This window comes from Saccopteryx leptura, chromosome 5 (assembly GCF_036850995.1).
Source record: "Saccopteryx leptura isolate mSacLep1 chromosome 5, mSacLep1_pri_phased_curated, whole genome shotgun sequence".
Classification (NCBI taxonomy): domain Eukaryota; kingdom Metazoa; phylum Chordata; class Mammalia; order Chiroptera; family Emballonuridae; genus Saccopteryx; species Saccopteryx leptura.
In genome coordinates, this window is record NC_089507.1 from 70,209,756 (window position 1) to 70,228,640 (window position 18,885).

Consider the following 18,885-nt stretch of genomic DNA (forward strand, 5'->3'; position numbering starts at 1 on the left):
GGCTGGATTTTAAATACAATTATTTCTTAATCTGTTCATCAATGATGTAGTTCCATGCATTGCAATATCTTAAATATTTGGACTAAAGTCTGGTGCCGATAAGGAAGGAATTTACTCTCATAAATGTGAAAACTCTTGGCAACAACAAGGAAATGTTAACATGGGAATTTTAAGCTTCTTAGTCTAAAACGTTTTGAATTATGCTTGGCCTTTGGTTCTTTCTAAGCATTTGTGATCTGTATGCCAGGGGTCCCCAAACTACGGGCCCGCGGGCCGCATGCGGCCCCCTGAGGCCATTTATCCAGCCCCTGCCGCACTTCTGGAAGGGCACCTCTTTCATTGGTGGTCAGTGAGAGGAGCATAGTTCCCATTGAAATACTGGTCAGTTTGTTGATTTAAATTTACTTGTTCTTTATTTTAAATATTGTTATTTGTTCCTGTTTTGGTTTTTTACTTTAAGATATGTGCAGTGTGCATAGGGATTTGTTCATAGTTTTTTTTATAGTCCGGCCCTCCAACGGTCTGAGGGACAGTGAACTGGCCCCCTGTGTAAAAAGTTTGGGGACCCCTGCTGTATGCTCAGCATTTGAGAACATCATGACTTTGCTACATCCTTTTAGTATAATAGACTATAGTCCACAGTCAGATGATCAGTAAGGTCAGTTAGGCTTTCCTAAAAAGATGCATATTTTTGCTGCTAATACAATTTTTACAATTGCATTTAAAATCCATACCATTCTACATCTCACCAGAGTTGATTACAAATAAAGCCAGCAGTCTACTTCTTTAGAATTATATACTTCTGCTCTTTGAATCTCTGAAACAAGGCTAAATGTAATACAAACCTATACTACTCAGCATGAGAGATTGCCACATAATGTCCAAAAGAAACAAATGAACACAATGTTCTATGCCTTTAGTAACTTGAGTTCCTTTTTATTTCAATTTGTATTTTCAAGTATTGAACTATTAATATTTGATAATAGTGACTATCAGGAAATTACACCCAAAACAGGTCATAAGGCAGGTAGATACATGACACAGGGCCTTATAAAATATAAAGTGAGTCTTGAATTACCCAATTGAGATTTAGGCCAATGAACTATCAGAATGAAACTGTTAAAAAATAAACTCAGGCATATTAAACATTTTAAGAGTTTGAGCAAAAATCGATTGGAATTGGGCTCTCTAAACGAGATGTGGTTAGGAGCATTGCACCAACAGGAGCTAGAGGCAAGATTTTATAGGCAAGATGCAAAAGCAAAACAAGGAAATTATTTGATTGGCTATAGCCTAAGCAGTTATCTTTGAAGAACAGAGTGAAAAAATAAAATGGAGTCATTGTAGTCAAGCTGCTAAATTACTAAAATCTTGTAGCTTGAGGCATGAGGAAATAATTGTATTCTTGTTTTAACTAGCTTGGAAACTTAAACTTTTGAACTTTCCAGTCTTGTGTTAATGCCTACATATATATCAATTTATTGTGTGTCAATACCTGGATTTTTACCAGGCCTCCAGATAATCCTCTGGTTACCCCTAAGGATACATGTATCCAGACTACCTAATATCCATCTTTCACTGGTTCTCCAGACCACCGGACATCTCACTGATAACCGTCCTGGACCAATCTTAGGGCTAGGAATAACCCTTGATTCTTCTCAAGGAAGTACTTTTTACTATAAGAACTCTAAGCTTTTCTTTCTTTGTCTCATTTTGAAAAGTCTAGTTGTCTGTTTGTGATTAGCTGACCTTAGGTTTCCTCTTGTCAACCTTGAGGCAATACAGACTTAAGTTGTGGTTTGCTTATCTGAGCTACTAAAGCATTAAAGTCACCTCAGTCTAGTGGCCCCCTTGTTTAATATAAGCTAACATTACCTATTTTCCTGATTAGTTACCAGTAGTCCTAGGAGCCATAGAATATGTAATAATAAATTGATAATTTTATTAATATTCACTAATGAATGATCATTTTCTTATTAAAAAATTAGAGATGGATATTTTTGTATACTCATGAGGTGTCCTAGAATGCCATACCAAAATATGCCTCTTTGGCATATGGATTATTTTGAGATAAAGGCAAGTCAGAACCAGAAGATGCAGGAAAAGCTCTTTACTTCCTCCTGTGTAGAAATAGAGTATGAATTTCTATTTTTTTTCTTATTAAACTTTTTTTAATGGGTCCCAAAACTCCACGACAGATTTTTATTCAAGTTGTTTCTATGAAAAATTATTCATTTTAAAAATTAGTTACTTAGGCCTGACCTGTGGTGGCGCAGTAGATAAAGCGTCGACCTGGAATGCTGAGGTCACCGGTTCAAAACCCAGGGTTTGCCTGGTCAAGGCACATATGGGAGTTGATGCTTCCTGCTCCTCCCTCCCCCTTCTCTCTCTCTTTCTCTCTCACCCTCCCTCCTCTCTAAAAATAAATTAATAAAAAAGTAAAAAAAAAAAATTTTTTTTTTAAATTAGTTACTTAAAAACTGCCCTACACCAAGGAAAAACAAATGGTCCACAAAAAATTCTTCTTTCCTTCTGAAGGTTTTATATTGTAATCATTAACCAGTGTTTTTTCTAATAAACTTAAATGGTCAATTGAGACAAACAGTTCTTTTTTTTTTTGACAGAGACAGAGAAAGTTAGAGAGAGGGACAGACAGGAAAGAGATGAGAAGCATCAATTCTTCATTGCGGCATCTTAGTTGTTCATTGATAGCTTGTTCCTTGATTGCTTTCCCATATGTGCCTTGACCTGGCGGGGAGCAGCTACAGTAGAGTGAGTGACCTCTTATACAAGCCAGCGACCTTGGGCTCAAGCCAACGACCATGCGGTCATGTCTATGATCCCACGATCAAGCCAGATGAGCCCACGCTCAAGCCAATGACCTCAAGATTTCAAACCTGGGTCCTCCTCGTCCCAGTCCGATGCTCTATCCACTGCACCACTGCCTGGTCAGGTGAGACAAACAGTTCTAAAACCGTTCTTCCATCACTGATTAAGACTGGGGTGGCAGGCACTGGGAATAATCTTCATTTACCTTTCTGAGCTCTCTGGGCAGACTTGATGACTTTGCCAGCTCCAGCCGCCTTCTTATCCACTGCTTTGATGACAACCACAGCAACTGTCTGTCTTATGTCACCAACTGAAAAAAAAGCCCAGAGCCTGACCAGGTGGTGGTGCAGTGGATAGAGCGTCGGACTGGGATGCAGAGGACCCAGGTTCGAGACCCCGAGGTCTCCAGCTTGAGCGTGGGCTCATCTGGTTTGAGCAAAGCTCACCAGCTTGGACCCAAGGTCACTGGCTCGAGCGGGGGGTTTACTGAGTCTGCTGAAGGCCCACGGTCATGGCACATATGAGAAAGCAATCAATGAACAACTAGGGTGTCGCAACGAAAAACTGATGATTGATGCTTCTCATCTCTCTCTGTTCCTGTCTGTCTGTCCCTGTCTATCCCTCTATCTGACTCTCTGTGTCCCTGAGAAAAGAAAAAAAAAAAACAGCCCAGAGGAGGATGGTCAAAAAAGCTCTCAATGCACATGGGCTTGCCAGGAACCACGTCCATGATGTCAGCATCACTAGATTTCAGAAAACTTCAGGCATCTTCCAGCTTTTTCTGAGAATGACAATCAATCTTCTCCATTAGTTCAGCAAATTTGCAGGTAATATGAGCTGGCTGACAATCCAGCACAGGTGCATATCCAGCACTGCTTTGGCCCGGATGGTCCAGGAGAATCACCTGAGCTATGAAGTCAGCTGCTTCCATTGGTGGTTCATTTTTGCTGTCACCAGCTACATTGCCATGACAAACATCTTTGACAGACAGGTTCTTGACATTGAAGCCCACACTGTCTCCAGGAAGAACGTCACTCAAAGCTTTACAGTACATTTCAACAGACTTCACTTTAGTTGTAATATTGACAAGAGCAAAGGTCACCATGCCAGATTTGAAAACACCAGTCTCCACTCGGCCCACAGGGACAGTACCAATACCACCAATTTTGTAGACATCCTGGAGGAGCAGATACAAGGGCTTGTCAGCTGGACAGTTGGTGGCAAGATGCAATCCAGAGCTTCAAGCAGCATGGTTCCGCTGGCATTGGTCATCTTTACTGGTGACTTTCCATTCCTTGAATAAAGGCATGTTAGCACTTGGCTCCAGTACGCTGTCACCATTCCAACCAGAAATTGGCACAAATGCTACTGTGTCAGGGTTGTAGCCAATTTTCTTAATGTAAGTGGTGACTTCTTCAACAATTTTCTCACATTATTACCAAACAGGGAACCTGGCCTTTTGGGTCTGCCTAGAGCCAGCCAATAATGTATGGGTTCTTGACTTCATGCTGGAAAAAAATCACAATATGGGTCCAGATCATTCTGAGAGTAAATTTATTCAATCTGGAGACAGTGAAACAAGAAGGAGCCTAGAACAGCTGAAACAAGAGAGCCTGGGTGGGGCTGCTCTGGCTCACTGGAAAGTCAGAGAAAAGGGGGCCTCAGAGACAGGAGCAGGGGGTAGCTTGGAGTGCGCTGCCACTGCCCACAGCTCCCCTGGTTGCAAGTCTTGTGAAGACCCTTAAAATTTAGGAGTCACACCTGTGGGGGAAGGGGAAGGTGCAGGCCTCCTCTCAGAGGGAGAGCACGATGGATCCTCAGTCCTAAGGGATTTTAAGGGCAGAGATCTTAGGGGAGGTCCCAGGGAACGGATCGCATCAGTTCTCCAGGTGTATCCTTTTAGGGTTGTGGTCTCCAGTGACTGGTCAACAGCAGGGCAGGGGGTCATTAGTCAATCCAGCTGGTCCTGAGGTCAGTCATGGCATCACTTGTCTGGTTTTGCTGCTTTTCTGGGTCTGGAGCTGAAACACAGCTGAGGCCTAGATGTATTTGATGTGGATCAGAACCTCATTGTCTTGGGAGCTTAATGCTTAAAGGCTATTCTCAAGCCCACTCATTCACTCCCCTGCTAAGGGGATCTAACCTGCATGATTAGCAACATGCCAGGGGAAGGTCTAAACCACATGACCAGCCATATGCTAGTGCAGGAAAGGCTATCCTGGGGCAAGATCCTTGTCTTCCAAGTTTTTCTCTTTGCTATGAACCTGGGGCTTTTCATCCTGGTGACCTTCTATGCTTGGCGTATAGTCCTTGTTCTTTTCATGTCTGTCTAACTGCCTACCACATTTCCTACTCAAAGATCTTGGCCTTGAATTCTTTTAGGGAAAAGGGGCATAAGATCTCCTCTTTAGCTGCTTCCTGCTAAAGAGGGGCAACATTTTCCTTCAGAGGCAAGAGATTCTTGCTTTCTGTCAGAGGGATGATGAGGCCTGGGCCCAGAACAAGGGTGCAGTCGTCTCTAGGGACAGTATTTACTGAGTATGAATATGACCTGTAACCTGGTGGAGATAAACTGTGTTACAAATCTCAGTATTATGGGGGCAAATGCTAGAATGACAAGAACTATAATGAATAGTCCAAGTCAAAGGTTAGGAAGACAATGAACAGAACTAGAGTCTAATATCCACAACTGTGTATTATAGAACCTATTAAAACAGATTTTCCCCCTAAAATCACCTTCAATTTTATCAGAGAGCCAAATTAAAACCAATTCATTTATTGCATTAAGTCCAGTTTTAGTTTGACCTGATTATTTGGATAAACACAATAAAGATAACAATTGATCATACAGGTTTTTAAAAATCCGCCTTACTGGAATCTCATAAAGAATCTTCAGATTAAGTTTAATTAGCCCATCAAGGTGAATAAGCCAAGCCACATAGTTGCCAACAGGCTTTGCCTGCAATACCTATAGGTTTGAGTGAGTTCCTCAAGTTCTTGAGGTTCCTTAAACTGTCTGGAGTTTCTTTCTTTGTCATCTTTTAGTAAAGCAATCTTTGTTTTCACCTGAAAAGAACCATATGAATGAGTAAGGTATCAGTGCATTTTCCCAAGAGGCTTTTATTGGCTTTCAAAGTCAATCTTCTCTCTCTTTTTTTTAAAGCAAGAGAGAGAGACAGAGACAGACAGGAAGGGAAAAAGATGAGAAGCATCAACTTGTAGTTGCGGCACTTTAGTTGTTCATTGATTGCTTTCTCATACGTGCCTTGACTGGAGTGCTCCAGCTGAGCCAGTGACTCCTTGCTCAAACCAGCGACCTTGGGCTTCAAACCAGTAACCTTTGGGCTCAAGCCAGCAACCATGGGGTCATGTCTATGATCCCACGCTCAAGCCAGCAACCCTGTGCTCAAGCTGGATGAGCCCACACTCAAGCCAGTCACCATGGAGTTAAAAAAACCTGGGTCCTCAGCATCCCAGGTCAGTGCTCTATTCACTGTGCCACCACTTCATCAGGCAAAGTCAATCTTGTTTCTTAAGCCTTTCTGGTGACATGCAGAGTCTAGGCATGTCTCTCTCAAGCATGAATTTCTGATCAAAATCCCAGTAAGTGAAACCATAACTGGAAATTGGTTTTATGTGTCTTATTGTAAAGAAATTAGATTCTTATTGGACTCATGGAAACAATCATGTTGCCATAAAAATATAATAATACTTATTCATTAAAAGTTTCCTGAAGGGATCAGGTAGGAAGAAAAATACAACCTTCACAATCTTTCTACAACTTTTACAAACCTTCTTATCCATTGAAAAATAACCAGCTTTAGAACAAATTACTTTCTTCCTTTTTTTTTTCTAAAAGCATCTGCATACCTTATACTTTCTATCACCAAAACCTATAATTTATTTCCAACTTAACTAGAATTCCTAAGTCTCAGGAACCTCAGTTTTTAGTGGTCACTAAAAAGTAAGCAATTAACATCCTTTAAATTGACAAATACATTTCATAACTTCTAGAGACATAGGCTTCTTAATTGGCAAACACATACTTTTAAGAGGCATACTGCTAATAAAGTATAAGACAGCTCCAATGTATTAACATCCAAATGTATTTTTTAGCTTCTCTGTAATAAAGGCAAAGTAGATGAACTAAAGACTTGTCTAGCAATTAATATTTAAGAAATGAAATAAGTTAATTTGATATTCTTAAATAGAAAAGAAAAGAATCTTAGCCTTCAATAAGGATTACTGCCCAAAGACTTGCATTTTTTATTTATTTATTTATTTTTTTATTTTTTTCCTTTTTAATTTTTAATTTTTTTGTATTTTTCTGAAGCTGGAAACGGGGAGAGACAGTCAGACAGACTCCCACATGCGCCCGACCGGGATCCACCCGGCACGCCCACCAGGGGCAACGCTCTGCCCACCAGGGGGCGATGCTCTGCCCCTCCGGGGCGTCGCTCTGCTGCGACCAGAGCCACTCTAGTGCCTGGGGCAGAGGCCACAGAGCCATCCCCAGTGCCCGGGCCATCTTTGCTCCAATGGAGCCTTGGCTGCGGGAGGGGAAGAGAGAGACAGAGAGGAAGGAGGGGGTGGGGGGTGGAGAAGCAAATGGGTGCTTCTCCTGTGTGCCCTGGCCGGGAATCGAACCTGGGTCCCCCGCACACCAGGCCGACGATCTACCGCTGAGCCAACCAGCCAGGGCCTATTTATTTTTCTTGTGACAGGGAGAAAGAGAGGGACAGATAGGGACAGACAGACAGGAAGGGAGAGAGATGAGAAGCATCAATTCCTTGTTGCAGCGCCTCAGTTGTTCATTGATTGCTTTCTCATATGTGCCTTGACAGAGGGGCTACAGCAGATGGAGTGACCCCTTGCTCAAGCCAGCGACCTTGGGCTCAAGCTGGTGAGCCTTGCTCAAACCAGATGAGCCCGTGCTCAAGCTGGCCACCTCGGGGTTTCGAACCTGGGACCTCTACATCCCAGTTTGACACTCTATCCACTGTGCCACCACCTGGTCAGGCAAGACTTTTTAAAAGATGGCCCAGATAAGATTTGAGGGGCTTTGAATTGTTTCTGGAATCACACCTCTGGCCCTGTAAAGATCATTTTTAAAACAAGAAGACTCATTTATAATACCTTAAGAATTGGGTTAACACACAAATGTTGGCAAAAGACTGACAAATTTATTCACCCATTTTTAATTTTTTTTTCATTTGAGTACATTTTTCTTTTAGGCTCTGTAGCAATTACAGAAAGATCCAGTTTACTGGTAATACATAGCTTAGGGTCATTCCTGAGAGCCAGAACTCTTGGCTATATTGAACCCCCATCCAGTTTCCTGGGACCGGCTAAACAGTTCTAGCTGCAAGATAGTGTTGAAATTAATGGTGCCATTAACTGGCCAAACCTCTCCAATGCCTAATTTATAATGGGGCCAGGGTGTGTTGTAAAAGAATATTAACCTCTTCTTTTAGGTATGAGATCAAATTTTGACCAGTTCTTGAGAATGCATTCTAGGGGTGAGGCCTGAGGAAGGGAGGGTTGTTTCTCATCTGGAGGATCAGAGGAGAGTATGGAAAAACACAGGCATCCCCATTATTTCCTATCAATAGTGAGCATGAAAAGAACATCCCCTGCTTTGTTCCTGGGTTCCCAGAATCAGCTAGCCTTACCATGCAACCCATTCCTGGTCTCATCTAGAGACCACCCTTCATCTTAAACTCACCGATGGAATCTCCTTCCTTTCTGACCCCTCTATTGAGCGACTGAGCTCAGTAGTGCACCCCTTGTCTTTCACATTTCCATTCCCCAACATGCATAATGAGGCTTAGCAGGGCAGGGCCTGACATCAGGGGTCAGGATTTCACTCCTAGCTGTTGCTTCATCGATTTCTTGAATTTCCAGAAAAAGGAACAGACCCAGTAGATATGATCACCAGCAGACAGAACAGTTTTTCACCTTTTCCCCTTGGGGCTTTCTAGTGTCCCACTCCCTGGTATCTTCGGGCCTCATGCAGAAGAAATGGAAGGCCCTAGAAGGTCAACAGCCATGATGGTATTAGTAGGGCTAGGTCTGGGAGTCTCTGACCTTGGAGGCATGATTTCCCATGTTGACTTTAATTTTATTTTGAGATTTGTAAAGTCTGAACAAATTTCTAGGAATATTGTATAGTGAGTGGAAATGTGCTACTTATGGGTTGATTCCAAGGGAATGTCGCCTCCTAAGTCATCTAAAACACTTGCATTTCTCAATTTATCTCCCTGGCTGTCTCGTACAGCCACAAGAACTTGGAGTACTAGGTATCCGATCTTTATGTGCAAATCCCCAGAACGGCCAATTATTTAATTACATTGAGTTTGAATTTTCACATGGAGATCTAGCACATTGTGAGGAATGCCCTCTGATACCCCCACATAAATTTTTAATCACCTAAGAATACCTGAGATTTGAGCTGGAGAGAGGAAGTGCCTCTTATCTTTGGAGCTGGATAAGTTCAAGCTCTCAGTTATACAGTAAAATGTTTTGTTCAAACTCTCAAGGAGAAATTCCAATGAAAAACTAAAGTTAAAACCAGCCATTCATTATTTTCTCCTGTTCTTAGTTATCTCAACCCTTAACCTTTATCTACATCTCAAGGATTTAAAAAAATAATAACTCAAAGAAAGTCATCCTCTTACCTTAAAACAGGGAAGTCTAGAATTCCAAGAAAAACTCACCCAAGTTCACTCAATGCAAAGTGAGGAGCTGGTGGGGCACAATTGGCCTGTTCTGGTCTGCAAGGTGGTCCTTGGTGGGCTTCTCTGGTATCCTGCCACACTAGGCCGTGATAAGACCATCCAAGTCCTGCGGCACCAAAAAGGTGTTACCAGAAGACCATCCAAGGGATGCAGCACCAAAAAGATGCTAGCGGACTACACCATGATAAGACCATCCAAGTCACAAGGCACCAAAAAGTTGTTACTGGGAAAATGACAAGACCTCAATTCTTGTCATCTTGAGAGGAAGAATTAAATCAAGAGACAAACTGAAGCAAGTAAATAAGGAATTTATTGGCCATACAGAAGAAAGTCAGAGAAAAGGAGACCATGGAGATAGATTCAGGGGGTTAGCCTGGGACGTGCTGCCATTGCCCATTGCTACTCTGGTTGCAAGTCTCATGGGGTCTCTTTGAGCTTGGGAGAAACAGAAAGGCCAGGAAAACCTGCCTGGGGGAGAGAAGAGGGAGAGAAAGTGGAGGGGAATGGTGCAGATGCACTCTGGGAAAGGAGAGTGTACTGGGTCCTCAGGCCTGAGGTATTTAAGGGTGGAGATCTTAGGGGAGGTTCCAGGGGAGGATCTCAGGATTTGTCAGCTCTCCAGGTGTGTCCTTTTGGGGTGAATGGACAGCGCTAGGGGGGTTATTAGTCAATGCCGCTGGTCCTGAGGTCAGCATGGCATCACTTGCCTGGCTTTGCCGCTTTTCTGGGTGCCGGGAGCTGAAACACAGCTGAGGCCTAGATGTTATTTCTAGGGCTTAATGCTTAAGGGAGTGATCATGCAAGGGTTTGTATGTGTGTCACATGAGGCTATTCTCTTACCCCTTGTACATTTGCCCTCTAAAAGGGTCTAACAAAATGTCGGGAGAGGAAAGGTTAAGGGAAACTCCAAATTGCATGATCAACAATATGCTAGTGGAAGAAAGGTCATCCTGGGGGCAAGGTCCTTGTTTTTTCAGTTTTGCGTGATGCTAGGACGTGGGGTTTTCCAGCCTGGTGACCTTTTGTGCTTGGCCTATAGCCCTTGCTCTGCTCATGTGTTGTCTAAATGCCTACATTTCTTTCATTTATTTTTATTTTTTTAGAAACAGGAAGGGAGAGAGAGATAGGGAGAAGAAAGATGAGAAGCATCAACTTGTAATTGCTTCACTTTAGTTGTTCATTGATCGCTTTCTCATATGTGCCTGGACTGAGGGGCTCAAGCCAAGCCAGTGACCCCTTGCTCAAGCCAGCGACCTTGGTCTTCAAGCCAGTTACTGTCGCGGTCCAGCCACAATGAGTCAATTATGGGGTCTCGAATGGGAAAAGGTATGAAATTGAATAAATGATAGACAGACACTTAAAAATATATACATACAGATGGGTTCGGGAGGACGCCACGGCAAACAGTCTCTACTGTTCCTGAGCCTTAATGTAACATCTCCCAAAAGCGCATCCGCCTTTATTCATGGAAAAACCGTGGTCCATTAGCAATTCAACTAAGTTTCCAAGGCAACCCAAAGACAACCCCCACCGTACCATTCAAATCCAACTTTACACTAATAAGAAACCAGCTTCCAGCCTCTTCCGGAGAACATGGGTGACACCAATGAGAATCAGCTGTAGCTCTTTGTTAACTAGGCAGGTGAGGTGGGGGTTGGGCCCAGCACCTCTGTCCAGATTGCAAAAATACCCTGTTTATTTATTTGGTCCCTAAGAAGTTATCTTCAAGCTCAAGCCAGCAACCTGGGGATCATGTCTGGTCCCACGCCCAAGCTGGCAGGCCAATGAGCTCTCACTCTAGCCAGTAACCCTGGGTTTTCCAACTGAGGCCCTCAGCATCCTGGGTCTATGCTCTATCCACTGCACCACCAGTCACACTGCATATATTCAGTGGTGGGATTCAAATAATTTAACAACTGATTCTCTGCCGTAATGATCATTTTAAGGATAAAAAAAAGAAGACATACTGAGAGGTAGTTTATTATTTCATGCATTTAATACTTAAATAAGAACAAGAAAAGAAGTATATACAGCTAGATTATGTTATAAGAAACAGTTTTAAAATATTAATGAATAAATATTATATAATACATGAAAAAATAAGCAATAAAACTGTTATTTAAGCTATTTCCATATTGCTTCTTGATTGGTGTCCTCACTTGCAATTTTTTCACCTATGAACAAAATGAACATTCTAGGGACACTTAGACTGCGCTACTGCACAGATGAATATTAAATAAAGAGTAAAGAATGTATATTTGTGATTTCCACATTGGGTGGCTGCCTAGGTGCCACCTTAGAGAGAATCCTGATTACAAGTGCCATTTTAACAACCAGTTTGCTGAGCTCAGCAAAAAGTTAGGTATTGGTTCTTTTGAACCAAAGCAAACCAGCTGAATCCCACCACTAAATATAGTCCTTGTATGTGCCCTGACTGAGGACTAAACCCCAAAACTTGGCATACGGGTACAACACTCTAACCAACTCTGCTACCTGGCCAGGCCAAACCCTTGTGGGGGTTTTTTTTGTTGTTGTTATTGTTTTGTATTTTTCTGAAGTGAGAAGCAGGGAGGCAGAGACACAGACTCTCACATGCGCCCAACAGGGATCCACCTGGCAAGCCCACCAGGGGACAATGCTCTGCCCATCCAGGGAGTTGCTCCATTGCAACCGGAGCCAGTCTAGCACCTGAGGCGGAGGCCATGGAGCCATCCTCAGTGCCCAGCCCAACTTTGCTCCAATGGAACCTTGGCTGCGGGAAGGGAAAAGACAGAGAGAGAGAAAGGAGAGGCGGAGGAGTGGAGAAGCAGATGGGTGCTTCTCCTGTGTGCCTTGGCTGGGAATCAAACCCAGGTCTTCCACATGCTGGGCCAATGCTCTACCACTGAGCCAACCGTCCAGGGCCCAAACCCCTGTTGTTTTAAGTCACTGTTATTGTTTGTTACAGCATCTTGAGCTAACTTAACCTAGCCTATACCAACTGATATAATGGTTAGTTCCAACTTAAAATTACTTAATTAAATTTTTCTTAGAGCAATGTTAGTCAAAGAGAAATTTTTAGTCAATCTTTTCATTAACTTTTCATGAAGTTCCTACTGTATATCAGGTACCCTGCTGTTAAGTCTGGGTTTATAGCAATGAATGAACAATATAACTGGTCTCTACTCACATTAAAATTGAGAGGGGGCAGAGGAGATAGTAGGAATGTGTCTAATACAATGAATGTTATATCTGGCCTGATCAGATGGTGGCACAGTGGATAGAACATTGACCTGGGACACTCAGGACATAGGTTCAAAACTCTGAGCTCATTGGCTTGAGTGTGGGTTCATCTGGCCTTGAACCTGGGCTCACCAGCTTGAGAATGGGCTCACCTGCTTGAGTGTGGGCTCACCAGCTTGAGCATGGGGTTGCAGGGTTAAGTGTGAAATCATAGACATGACTCTATGGTCACTGGCTTAAAGCCCAAGGTCTCTGGCTTGAGCAAGGGGTCACTGGTTGGCTGAAGCTCCTCAGTCAAGGTACATATGAAAAAGTAATCAATGAACAACTAAGTGCCACAACTACAAATTGATGTTTCTCATCTCTCTCCCTTCCTGACTGTCTGTCCCTGTTTATCCCTCTCTCTGTCTCTCTCTCTCTCTTGCTCACTAATAAAATAAAATAAAATAATAAAATAAAAATTTTAAAAATGAATGTTATATCTGGAAAAGTATGGCATTCTCTAAGTATTATCCTAGAAGTCTAGTGGCTCATCCTCCCCTTTCAATCTGTCTATCTCTCTCTAATTTAGGGATTTTTCTATTGCTAAATATACAAAGCCACCTAGAAAGAATGAGAGAGAAAAAAGTTTTTAACTCTTAAGAAGTATCTTGGAATTATAGAAAATGTACCTTACCTGAGCCTAAAACCTGGACTTTAACATTGCTTTTGACCAATGTGTGGCCTCAGGCAAGTAGCTAACTTTGCTGTGCAATTGTCTCCTCAGATTTAACAAATAGCACTAAATATAAACTTCCCTGGCTGACTTATATAATTGCTGCAAGAATTAAATTAGGTGGCCAGGGCAAACAAGAGAAGCGCCCATCTGCTTCTCCACCCTTCCCTCTCTCCTTTCTTTCTATCTCTCTCTTCCCCTCCTGCAGCCAAGGCTCCATTGGAGCAGAGTTGACCTGGGTGCTGATGATGGCTCCATGGCCTCTGCCTCAGGCACTAGAATAGCTCTGGTTGCAATGGAGCAATGCCCCCAATTGGCAGAGCATCGCCCCATGGTGGGCTTGCCAGGTGGATCTCTGTTGGGTGCATGCGGGAGTCTGTCTCTCTGCCTCCCTGCTTCTCACTTCAGAAAAATAAAAAAATAAAAAAAAAAGAATTAAATTAGGTAGAGAATGTAAGTGTCTCATAAAAATAAAATGGTATTATTCTTTAAAGATTTTACAGTGCATTAGAGGAGGCTAAAAATAGCCAGTTTTAAAAAAAATGAAAATACATGGTTCATCTATGAGGCAACATGTAAACATATTAAAATTAATATGTTTACCCTTATAGCTGTGGGAAATGGTACAGAATAACATGGTAAAAATTATACCTTTAAGAATCTAAAACTCAGTGTCAATTGCAAAGTAGTATCAGCTAATGTCCTGCTATTAGGGTGCAGCACTCACAGGCCAAAAATCCCCTGGTAATCTTCACAAAAAATATTCAGTACTTTTCTTGCCAGTAATTCTTGACAGAATTAAAGTGAATATACAAATAACTAGTTTTATACAAATAGATAAACAAAAAAAAAAATGCATGCTGCATTAAGAATTGCCATTGTCTTTGAATATGTAACTTCAGAAGGATGTACTCTTTTAATCTGTTTGAAAAGATATCTAATTTCTGAAACTCATTCCTTTATTCTGAGTCTCATGTAAAGTTCAGAATCTCAAGGTAACACTGTAAGATAACGAAAGGCACATTTGTCACTGTTTGACAGGCTACTAAAGCATGAATTATTGGCATGTACAAACACACCTCCCTATTTTGTACACAGTGTGGGCGTAGGTGCTAGATTGCTTTTCTATTGGTCAGTTTCTCTTCCAATGGCAGAAAAGAAAGTATTCTTTTCTGAGTTAATTAATATACCCTGGGAAAGTACCCAACTGTGTTTCTTTTCCATTTGGCAGTGTTAAATACAGACTTTAAAAACAGAGTTAGCATTTACTCATTAAAAATTACTTTGGCTTTGGGTGATTTAGATTTTATATACAAAAAAAAAACAAAACCAGGAACAGCTTTTAAAAAGTTAAGTAAACTAATAGCACATAATAGTTATGCTATGAAAAGCGAAAAAAGAGAGATGGGTTTTGTTCCAGATACTTTATATTAATATAAAGAAAATTAAATTCACAGTCGCCCTCCAAGGTTCAAACCAGGAAAGATTTCTCCAGATTACAAAGGGCAACAAAAATAGTGTTTCTCTTCCCCCACCCCACCTTTGCACTTATCAGAAGGAAGAGGCCAGAAGCTGGAATCTGGGATGAGGGCAGAGTTACGGCAAAGGAAAAAATGGGAAGGAGTCCAAGAGAGGATATCAGCCTACCCACATGAGGGACTGCCATGTGGCCTGAAATGTGATCCGGTGAAAACAATAAGAGAACAAATGCTTGGTGCTCTTTGGTAATGAAGTGTAGGTAATGAACTGCAGGATGAAAGGCTGCATAGTATTTTCTACCTGTTCTCTCTTTCTCTGGCTTCTCCCTCCTCCTAACTAATTGTATAACCAGGGATAGTTGGTTGTTTGTTTTTTTAATTTTATTTTATTTATTCATTTTTAGAGAGGACAGAGAGAGACAGAGAGGGAGAGAGAGGAGAGAGAGACAGAGAGAGAGAGAGAGGAGAGAGAGACAGAGAGAGAGAGAAGGCGGAGGAGCTGGAAGCATCAACTCCCATATGTGCCTTGACCAGGCAAGCCCAGGGTTTCGAACCGGCGACCTCAGCATTTCCAGGTTGACGCTTTATCCACTGCGCCACCACAGGTCAGGTGGGATACTTGTTTTTGACCTTACAGCATTGTTTCACAAAGCTTCAGTAGCTCTCTGTTTCCAATAGAGGGGGAAAAAATCCTAAAATTCTAAGGCTAGTAGCCAAATGTTTCCATGGGCTGCTCCTGCCCTACATCAACCTTATAACTATTTCCCTAAACAGACCCTCATGCCAGCCACCCTCATCATTTCCTAACCTGCCATGAGCCTTCTTGTCTGCTCACTTCCCCGCCTCTTTTCAAGGCAGACCTTATGTTCTCCTCTCCGTTGTCTTTTTTTTTTTTTTTTTACAGAGACAGAGAAAGAGTCAGAGAGAGGGATAGACAGGGACAGACAGACAGGAACAGAGAGAGATGAGAAGCATCAATCATTAGTTTTTCATTGTGACACTTTAGTGGTTCATTGATTGCTTTCTCATATGTGCCTTGGCTGTGGGCCTTCAGCAGACTGAGTGACCCCTTGCTCAAGCCAGCGACCTTGGGTCCAAGCTGGTGAGCTTTGCTCAAACCAGATGAGCCTGCGCTGAAGCTGGCGACCTCGGGGTCTCAAATCTGGGTCCTCCGCATCCCAGTCTGACACGCTATCTACTGCGCCACCACCTGGTCAGGCTCCTCTCTGTTGTCTTAAGTCTTCAGAATTGGGAGGATTAAAGTGAGAGGTTACCGTGTGACTACTCTAGCGTATGCTCTTATTGAAGAAGTAGCATAGTGTATCATTTTGTGTAGCAAAAAAACAAAAAACAAAAAAAATAATAATAATTGCTAACTGGATTAGGGTTCTTCAGAGGGGTGTGTGCAGTGGTGGGATTCAAATAATTTAACAACCAGTTCTCTGCCCTAATGACCCTTTTAAGTAAAATAAAACAACATGATATACTGAACAATAGCTTATTATTTCATGCATTTCATACTTAAGTAAGAACAACAAAAGAGATACACAAAACTAGATTATTTTACAAGAAAAAGTTTTAAAATATTAATAAAAAATATGAAATAATACCTGACAAAGAACAATACAAGTTGTCACCCCCTGGTTGCTTGGCACTTTTTCTCTTTACACTATATGTTTGTTTACTGAAGTAACAAATGTGAGGGAATTAAAATGTAGCATTTCATCAAAGATATAATGAGTTTTATGAAATGACTAAATAAATATTACAAGCATAGTTCTGTCAAAACTATGGACAGAATGAGCATTACTATGGGAGCTTAGAATATGCTGTAGTGCAGATGAATGTTAAAAAAGAATAAGGAGCCTGACCGGTGGTGGCGCAGTGGGTAAAAGTGTCGACCTGGAACACTGAGGTCATTGGTTCGAAACCCCGGGCTTCCCTGGTCAAAGCACATATGAGAGTTAATGCTTTCTGCTCCTCCCTCCCTTCTCTCTCTATCTCTGTCTCTGTCTCTCTCTCTCTCTCTCTCTCTGTCTCCTCCCTCTAAAATGAATAAATAAAATCTTAAAAAATAGGAAAAAAATAAAAGAATAAGGAATGTAAATTTGTGATTTCCACACTGGGCAGCTGCCCAGGCACCCACCTTAGAGAGAACCCTGATTACATGTGCCATTTTAACAACCAGTTTGCCAAACTCAACAAAAAATTAGGTATGGTTTCTGCCAAACCGATGTGAACTGGCTGAATCCCACCACTGGGTGTGTTATATGTGTAGCGAGAAAGAGAGATGTGTGTGTAAGGGATTGGCTCGGGAGATGCAGGGCAAGTTTACACCTGGAGGAAGTGCACAGGGAAACAGACCATGTATCTACTTGGAGGAGAAGTGTCTGGCAGAGGGAAGGACAAGCACAAAAGCTCTGCAGCCGTCGCAGGCTGGAGACTCAGGATAGAGATGATGTGGCAGCTCAGGTCCCAAGACAGCCTGGAAGCAGAATTCCTTCTTCCTTAGACAGTGTCAGTCTTTTTCTCTCAAGTCCTTTAACTGACTGAATGAGAGCCACCCACATTATGAAGGATAACTGTGCTTTTCTCAAAATCTGCTGATCTAAAATACTTTCACAGAGACATGGACTGATATTGACCAAATATCTGGATAACTTGGCTTAGTCAAATTGGCATAAAATTAACCATCACCTTATATAAGGCCAGTGGCCATGGCCATGCAGGTTCACATTGGATTTGGGCAGATAGTAAAGGAACTGTGGAGCCGGAAAATGGTGGGCCGTTCCATTTATTAGATTCTTGCAACAGTAGATGAGCAAACAGACAGAGAAAACTGCTTCCCTCTCTCAGGGCTGACGAGCAAACAGGCCAGGGGGAAAACCTCTTCTCTGGCAAACAATAGCAAAAAATGTCCCCTCCTAGTGGTGGTAGGCAATGCGCAATCTACCATCTGCCTTAGCTAGGTAGCTCAGGGGGTTCATAACAAGCTCCCAAGATGCACCTCAAGGCTGCTGCCCTGAGGGCAAGCACCTGCAGCCTTATATAGACTGAATTCTCTATAAGGTATTGCCCCATGCTGGCGCACCAATCAGGCAAAGTACAAGCAAGCAAGCCTAACACACTTGTTTGCCCAATACCCTAACTTGAACAAATGCTTATTCTGGCAAGGTGCTTCACATACATTAACTCAGTTCATTTTAACAACCCTATGCCATAGAGTTATTATTATCATTCCAATGCTACAGATGAGGCACAGAAAGATTAAGTAACTTGCCGGAGGTCATAAACTTATAAACGATGGCTCTGAAACTTATAGCTGGCTCCTAGTTTATGTTTTGAACTACTCTTCTATTTACCTCTCAAGAAAAAAAAAAAAGCAGCTTCGGCCAGGTAGCTCAGTCCGTTAGAACATCATCCTGATACGCCAAAGTTGTAGGTTTGATCCCCAGTCAGATTGCATACAAGAGCCTGACCTGTGGTGGCACAGTGGATAAAGCATCGACCTGGAAATGCTGAGGTTGCTGGTTTGAAACTCTGGGCTTGCCTGGTCAAGGCACATATGGGAGTTGATGCTTCCAGCTCCTCCCCCCCTTCTCTCTCTCTGTCTCCCTCTCCTCTCTCTCTTTCCACTCTAAAATGAATAAATAAAAAAAATAAAAAAATTTAAAAAAGACTGCACACAAGAATCAGCCAATGAATGCATAAATAAGTGGAACAGCAAATCAATCAAGCTTCTCTCTCTGTCTCTCACTCTCCCTTCCTCTCTCCCACTCTAAAAACCAGTCAATACATAAAATTTGAAGCAAATGGAAAGGAAAAAAGGTAATTTCATATTTTACCAGGTAAAGATTAGATAGTATCATCTATGGGGGAGCCTGCTGTGTTTAAAGAAAATGTA

The 18,885-nt window shown here is 42.1% G+C and overlaps 1 protein-coding gene and 1 long non-coding RNA gene across 2 annotated transcripts in view; one reads left to right on the forward strand and one right to left on the reverse strand.

The window, feature by feature from the left end:
* HERC3 (HECT and RLD domain containing E3 ubiquitin protein ligase 3) overlaps positions 1-18,885 on the forward strand; it is an 809,237-nt gene that overhangs the window by 287,117 nt on the left and 503,235 nt on the right. The gene's annotated exons all lie outside the window — the stretch shown is intronic.
* On the reverse strand, positions 3,552-10,080 carry LOC136406372 (uncharacterized). The gene is made up of 3 exons (XR_010751666.1): positions 9,507-10,080; positions 5,798-5,895; positions 3,552-4,337 (listed from the first exon to the last, which is right to left on the reverse strand). It is a non-coding gene; the product is annotated as an uncharacterized lncRNA (long non-coding RNA).